The 8,332-nt window shown below is 37.0% G+C and overlaps 1 pseudogene; it reads left to right on the plus strand.

Annotated features, from left to right (window-relative positions):
• The first annotated feature begins 6,513 nt into the window (after positions 1–6,513).
• Positions 6,514–7,778, plus strand: LOC116108429 (annotated as a pseudogene).
• The last annotated feature ends 554 nt before the right edge of the window (positions 7,779–8,332 follow it).

Genomic DNA, 8,332 nt, shown 5'->3' on the forward strand with positions numbered 1-8,332 from the left:
CAATCTCTACCACCGATGTGTTGGCTATTTTTCCAGCCATTTTCCACCCAAAACCTCCTCCATCCACCCTCTTGGCCCTCCCTCACTGAACCCACCTAATCCCGACACCAGTGCACCTATTAATTGCGAAAATGCAGCCACCATTATTCCTCGCGATTACCCATATTTGAGGCCAGATTCTGGTCTATATTCACACCAGAAATCCACCATTCCACTACCATTCTAATCTCCACCATTCCCTCTTTGAAACCCAACCTCCCATCACTCCTCCCCACTTGTTGTTTGTTGTCTAGCACTCAGTATTTGCTCGCCCTCTAACTGTTAGTGAAAATTTCCCAATCAACCCAACAAGTCGCCACTCCTTTGTTGATGATCTTGGGCTCTTTTGGAGTTTGTTGTTGAAAATCTTGTTATTAAAGTGTTGTTTGCTTGTGTGGGTTGTGTTTTTCAATCGCTGTCTCTCCTCAAAGCTCGCACAATTTCCAGCATGCACACAACATGCTCGACAAAAGGTCTAGTCACTGACCTCCATTCCCAGTGCGTTCCAGCAAGGGCCAATGCTACTGTTTGTCACCGCACTTCACGAAAAAATGCCAAATCTGATCAAAAAATGATCGATGAGGTAAGAGGGTTTACAAACGGGCTTAGGTTGATGGATTCTATCGATTTTGGCCATCTTTTTGTTTTGTTATTGAAAACCATGGTGTATCTCTTTGTCTGTCTACACTTTTCTAGAGATCAAATTGGTTGTTTGTTTCTGGTGGCTGTGATATCTTTTTTATGACTATGATCCACTAAATTTTTTTTGGTTTAATCCAAGAGAGAAGAAGAAAGAGGGAAATAGAGAGATGGAAGAAAAGAGAGATGAAAAAGAAAGGAGGAAGTGAAGGAAAAAAAATAAAGAGAATAGAAGAGAATGGATACGGTTGTAGATGAAATTACTATATTGTCCTTTAGTAGACGGAAATCCCTAATAGAATATGACAAAAATTATTTGTTTGTCATTTCCAAACCTTTTGGGTACCAATTTGTCTTTATCGCAAACTTTGGGTAGGTGTAAGTTGTTCAACCTTTGTTTTAAGTTACAAAAAATTATTGCAATACTTGTGCAGGTAAAAATCTATTTAAACTTCAGTAAAAAAAGTGACGGTAGGAAGATGTAAAGTGTATATTTCTACTAGCGTTGTCGGGACGTTTTACAAGTTTAAGGAGTTAAAATAGCTCCTCGGGTGCATTTGGATCGGGGTAATATAAGATAATGGGAGTAATCTTCGTTTGTTTTGCAAAATTCCATTGTTTGGTTTGCAACTAATGAAATATTACAGGTATCTTTTATTGCAAATAACAATGTTTTAAAACCCAACTCGAGGGGAAACCCAGCAAAGTTGCCGAGTCTCAAGTTGACCGATTTAACCGGCTTGAAAAAACTTTTAAAATTCAGCAAATACATCCCTAAAAATTACAGTTAAGTCCCCATAGGTTTGAAATTTAGCAAACACACAACAAATACAAATCGGTTGGCGACACCCCAGATGCAACCCCAATCGTCCCTTGAACATATTCCCCTTCAAATATGCCCAAGATCTAGCCGAAATAGGTTCAATTTCGGCCAGATCTCACCAATGCTGGTGTCGGCCTTTCAAGCCAGATCTCATCAACGTCGGCGTCAACAACCCTCCCTTCACCCAGAAATTACTCCCTCTTCCTCCCGACAAAAACCCACCTCACCCCACCCCCGTTAGTTTGGCCAATCGTCGACAAAAGCCAGTTGTTGCCGTTGCCAGTTTTGTTCGATTTTCAATCAATTTACTCATCGGAAATCAACTCCATCACCACCATTGCATTCACCGGCACTTTCTCTTTAAAAGCCCCAACATCCTGGCCGTCAATTGTTCTCCGATCATCCTCCCAAATCCTAGGGTTTTGGGTGAATAGGAAAAATATAAATTCAGCATGTTGAAGCTTCCAGGTCCTGGTTAAATCGAGCGGGCCTGGTTTTAAAACATTGGCAAATAATGTTTACTGTTGGTAATGTAAGGGGTAATCAAATACCCTCCCCGAGGGCTGTTATTAAAAGATTACCAAGTAATCTATTTTTTATACCTATTTTGCCCCTAATTAAATACTATTTCGAAAATAATTGCCCTTAAATGTCTACCAAATAACAATTACCCAACCCCTTTACATTTGAGAAATTAGCTAAAACACCCCAATTACAAAAAAGTTTAAAAGTTAACAAAGTACCTATAGCCATCGTCGACCGTCGGCCACCATCGCCAGTTGCCAGCAGTAGTCACCGTAATGGCGTATGACCAGCAGGATCTGGCCAGCCGTGCGCTGTTAAGACCTTTTCTAGATCCATGGCAGGAAACAACCAGATCTGGTTGTTTTTATGCCATTTCATGGTCAAAGATGTGGCTGTGAAACGACTGTGATCCATAGACGAAAATGGCTTTGTCGGTGTACGATCAACTATATATGACTAGTCATGCACCATTCCATCGACTGCCGGCAGTGGTGGCTGGCTGCGCCAATGGCTTGGGGGGGGAGGGTATTTTGCTACAAATTAAAGTTTTATATGACTGAGTGTTTTAGCAAAATTTCAACTTAAGGGTTAAAACAAATGATTCAAAAAATATTAAAAAATAATATGATATTATATTTAAAGAAGGACAATTAAATATAATACATACCCACCTAATATACTCAACCAAAACATATACTCACTAATTTTTCGAACCAACCAAACACATTTTCTAAACATTCTCAGTAATCATAAGATGATATTTTTCCATAATATAACATCCCTTATAATAAAACATTATATGATCCAAACACTCCCTCATGTTAGTGAAATTGAACTTAAGGGACACCCAAACTTTCATAAAGTAAGAAAATTAGCCAATTTTTGATAGAATTATGAAAACAACAAAGCTCAGGACACAGAAATTTTGCACCGAAAATGTATACTGGCTAGTGTAACGCATCTCTGATTTTTTTAACAATTTTTTCTAGTGAACGACCGTCCATCAAATTGGACGGCCGTTCACTCACATGGACACCGTCCATATTATATGGACGGGCGTCCATACACAAGAGAGGCGTCCCCATTTAAAGGACGCCCGTCCATAAATAAAATATGAAAAAAAAATAAAAAACTTTGGGGACGACGGCGCGTAAGTTTGGACGGGCGTCCATACTTTAAAAAAAAAAAGAAAGTTTGGAATATTTTGGTTTTACAGATTAAAAAAAATTTTGGATGGGACGGGTTTTTTAAAGTAAAACAAAAACATAGTTTCACGCAACTTTTTGACGTCCTCCAGCCAGTCTAGTACGTTTGCATCCTGGTTGAAGTTCTGTAGCTTATCCTTATTCTCTTCATCGCTACTGACTTCCCGAAAATCAAACTGTGCCTCCATGGAATTACCTTTTACAAAGGTCATTAGGATTTTTGAGGGACTAACCTGGATAAAAGCGTCTCCAGTTGCTCAACTTGCTACGCAATTCTGAACCATGATTAACTGCATGTCACACAAAGAGAAGGATGAAACTGAGACTGAACCAGAGTTGAACTGATTAATTGACATAAGCGTTTTCTTCTCCTTTACTCATATTTCAACGCAACGAACCCCAACTCACCCACTGTTTTCTGTTAACGGCTACATAATTTATCAGAATCTTCAAATCTCATTACTCAAACAAAGTTTTCCATATTCTTCATTTAATAACTCAAAACTCATTTCATGATTTCCGATTCCTTAAGCTCCATGAAAAAACCAACCAAAATGGCTCAACCACAACAAAGGATGATGTCGTGATAACAGATTGCGGAATATATCAATCAAATCGGCATAATTCATGAACATAAATGTCCTCACGGCAAAACAAGGTCAATAATGCAAATAGAGTGATTAAGCAATCAATGAAACACCAAACACTTAAGCAAAATATTTCCTAATCAGTTCATTAGCTAGACATACTGTGAATCAAAAAGCAATTAACACTAGACCAAAGATCAAAAAAAGTACACTTTCTCTCCTTTCTTTCTCTCAACTTTCTAGGCACCAAACAGAAAAAACAAAAACCAAAAACAAAATACATAAAAAACTAATTTAGTTACCGGCATAAGAGAGATCCAAAGTCATAATCTCTTTACACTTCAAAGCAACCAACCCCACCCCAAATCACCAATACGCAAGCACATTTCAAACAAAGTAACCTCCGCTTTCTACAACCAATGGCTATGCGTGCAATCCCCATACTGTTATCAATTACACCTCGCTAACAACAGCTTCCAAATTCCTAGCCTCCGCAATCGCTACAGCCGCTACATCTCCATCTCTGACATATTGAAAGTCTATCTCAACCAAATCACACAATTTACACAAACTAGACAACCCACTTCACTAAACAACCTTGACTCGAAAGGTTCACGCCCCAAAACTGGACTTCATGTGGATGGGATGAAACAATATTCAATGCATTATCATCAACTTGCACAGAGCGAGAGATCGAGTTGTGCAATGAAGGGTAACGAAATGAGTTCTTTCCAAGAGTTGTGTGCAGAAAGGCTTGAGGGTTTCCGGTGACGAGACTCAATCAAGTAAAACGTTTTGCAAGTGAGAGAGAATGACTTTTTAGCAAAAGGGTGACTGTTAAGATGGTCAAGAATGGTGAAAATGATCTCTTCAGTGAGATCATTTCGGTTGGTTTTTCATGGAGCTTAAGGAATCGGAATCATGAAATGAGTTTGAGTATTAAATGAAGAATATGGAAAACTTGTTTGAGTAATGAGATTGAAGATTCTGATAATTGATGTAGCCGTTAACAGAAAACAGTGGGTGAGTTGGGGGAGTTCGTTGCGTTGAAATATGAGTAAAGGAGAAGAAGAAGGCTTATGTCAAATTAATCATGGTCCAGTCTGGTTCAGTCTCAGTTGCATCTTCTCTTTTGTGTAAATGCGTTAATCATGGTTCAAGAATTGCGTAGCAAGTTGGAGCAACTGGAGACGGTTATCCAGGTTGAGGTCCCTCAAAAATCCTAATGACCTTTGTAAAAAGGAATTCATGGAGGTAGAGAGTTTAAGATTTCGGGGAAGTCAGTACGATGAAGGAACGAGGATAAGCTACAGAACTTCAATCAGGATGCAAACGTACTAGATTGACTAGAGACGTCAAAAGTTGCGTGAAAATGGTTTTGTTTTACTTTTAAAAACGTAAGGAATAGACGGGCGTCCCATCCAAAATTTTTCTTTAATTTGTAGAAACCAAAATAATGGACGCCTGTCCAAATATTTTTTTTTTTTTTTTTAAGTATGGATGGTGTTCGTCCAAAATTTATAGACAGTTGTTCCCAAAGTTTTTTATTTTTTATTTTCATATTTTATTTATAGATGGACGTTCTTTAAATGAGAATGTTTGTCCCTTATATATAAATATAGACAGACGTCCATATGAGTGAACGGTCATCCAAATTTAATGGACGGTCGTTCACTAGAAAAAATTGTTAAAAAAAATCAGAGACGTGTTACACGTAGACCGGTCGTAGCTTTATTGTTATGAAAAATTTAACACACAAGATTTTTTAGCAAATACCATATTACCCTCAACTGTAGCATATTTTTCATTGCAACAAAAACATCCTATTATTATATTAATTATGAAAAATTTATGAATTTTTAATAATAAACAATAAACAATAACTAAGAATGAAAATATGAAAAAGAAGAAATTCGCTCAGATCTCCGATGAAGATGACGACGACGAAGAGCAATCAGATCCATCTCTGACACTCAATCTCACAATCACAACGCTTGCTAGAAATGGAGAAGATGGCACAAGCATGGTTCATCGGAGGTCCGACACCGCCAACTCAAACGACCACCGACAAAAGCCTTCGTCTCTGCTGGCTGATTGGAACTCTTACGCCTCTTCTCAAGAATCTGATTCCTCCGCATTCGATCTCGAAGCTGCCGTCCACACCACCATTGACAAAGTCAGCGGCACTTTTATCGTTTGTGACGAGTTTGAGAGGTTGAGTGGATTTTGTTCTTTGGCTGCCCTGCTGGTGCTAACTTACTCAATGCTCTTCCTTCAAGTATCTTCATATTTATTCTTTTTCAATGTTTAATTATGGTAAGTTCATATTTATTTCTCTTTTTTTTTTTTTCATGATATTTCTTTTTTCTAATTTCCGTTTTGGGTTTTGAATTAGAATGGCGGTGGGGCTGATGAAAAGCTTGAGGACTTTGGGAAATCCACTTCTTTGGTGCATTATGAGGCTAAGCAGGAATCCAGCTCTTAGGTATTTTCTCACTCTATTCAATTTGTTTATTGGGTTATTGTGTATGTTTAATTGCTTTTACTGGTGATTAATGGATCTCATTTGACGTCAATTTTTGCAGATAGATCTCAGAGTTGCTTTGGGATCAGGGTGTGTACAATGGCGAAGCAATCATCAACTGAATAGCTGTTTAGAAGGTTTTATGCTTTTTTTTCGCATGTTAGTTTCCCTACTCTATCTCAATCATGACTTATTAATGTAGTTGATAATGATAAAAAATGTATATTTTATTACTAAACGTTGATAAAAAAATTTACAGTAAAACCTTCCTGTTACAACTATACTGCATGTTAAACTGTGTTTATAGTCTAAATCCGGATATTCTTGAAACTGTCATTAATTAACCAGATTAAACATCAACATCTTCACCTACTTGACACATTTCAGATGTACATTGCTTCTTAATTGAGGACATTAATATATACTAACAAAGATATATTTTTTTATTTTAATAAAAAACTGTATGAGATTGACTTAATGTTTGATAGAGATAAAGTTTATGTTGCATTTCATGATGAATCCTGGGGAGTTCCAGTTTATGATGACAAGTAAGTCAGTTGTAATATTTAATCCAGTGAATATATAAATTATGAAAAATCAGTGCCAACTTTTAAATGGTAAATTATCATCAAGCAGTCAACTGTTCGAGCTACTTGCATTGTGTGGTATGTTGATGGATTACAACTGGACTTAAATCTTGAAAAGAAAAGAATTATTCAGGTACTACTTCCTTTGCACTACTCAAATGAAACTAAAATTTACATATTTAAGATACCTTCATCATAAATCTAAACATTTGGTCGATAACATAGAGAAGCTTTCGCGGGATTCGATCCTAAGGTTGTTGCCAAAATGGGGGAGAAAGAGATCTTAGAGATATCATCAGACAAAGCAATAATGTTGGCAGAGAGCAGAGTGAGGTGCATACTAGTCAATGCCAAATGCATAATGAAAGTAAGTTTGAATATTCAATTCCTTAGTGTATATATACTTTTTCTGCAATCTCTTTGAATTGCAGTGCTTATTAGTTGCTCACTTAGCCTCATTGTCTAAATGCAGATTGTGAACGAATTCGGGTCCTTCAATAGCTTTATGTGGGGTTATGTAAATTACAAACCAGTGATTAACAAATACAGATACCCAAGAAATGTTCCCTTAAGGACTCCAAAAGCAGAAGCCATCAGCAAGGATTTACTGAAGCGGGGGTTCTGATTTGTTGGACCAGTGATAGTTCACTCATTCATACAGACGGCAGGGCTGACAATTAATTGGTATTCTCTCACTCTATTCAATTTGTTTATTGGGTTATTGTGTATGTTTAATTGTTGTGACTGGCGATTAATGGATCTCATTTGATGTCAATTTTTGCAGATAGATCTCAGAGTTGCTTTGGGATTAGGGTGTGTACAGTGGCAAAGGAATCATCAACTGAATAGCTGTTTAGAAGGTTTTATGCTTCTTTTTCGCATGCGTAAGGATGAGAAGGTTGTTCAAGAGAAGGTGGGGTTGGAATAAGCAGTTGAGAAGGTTATGCAAAATGGACAGAAGATTACATTCCCTGGAGAACCTGATTAAGCTGTAAGTGAATAATTCATTCTTACTATTATTTCTTTCGTTGAAGCTTAATTTTGAAGCTTTATTATATCTGGATATCATCTTTCTCTGTGACTTCTGTTAGTTTCAATCTTAATTGTTCTATTTCATTTATTTATTGTTCAATTGGTGACTATAAAGAAGAGATCTACCGTTTTTATAGCTATAGAGAACTGAATCTCTCAAATTTTCACCTTCTGTGGTTTTAAATTTCGGAATTATATTAACTTGAGCTAGAAAGGCCTGATTTCCAGTCCATAGACTCATCAAATTCAGTTCCAAGTCTTGCAAATATCACAGGTTAGGAGTGTTAAAATCACATATAAATTGAATTTGATCTTTAAAGTTACTGGATAATTGGAAGCTAGTTATGTGGTTGGTGTGCACATATATTGTT

This window comes from Pistacia vera, unplaced genomic scaffold (assembly GCF_008641045.1).
Source record: "Pistacia vera cultivar Batoury unplaced genomic scaffold, PisVer_v2 Contig1177, whole genome shotgun sequence".
Lineage (NCBI taxonomy): Eukaryota > Viridiplantae > Streptophyta > Magnoliopsida > Sapindales > Anacardiaceae > Pistacia > Pistacia vera.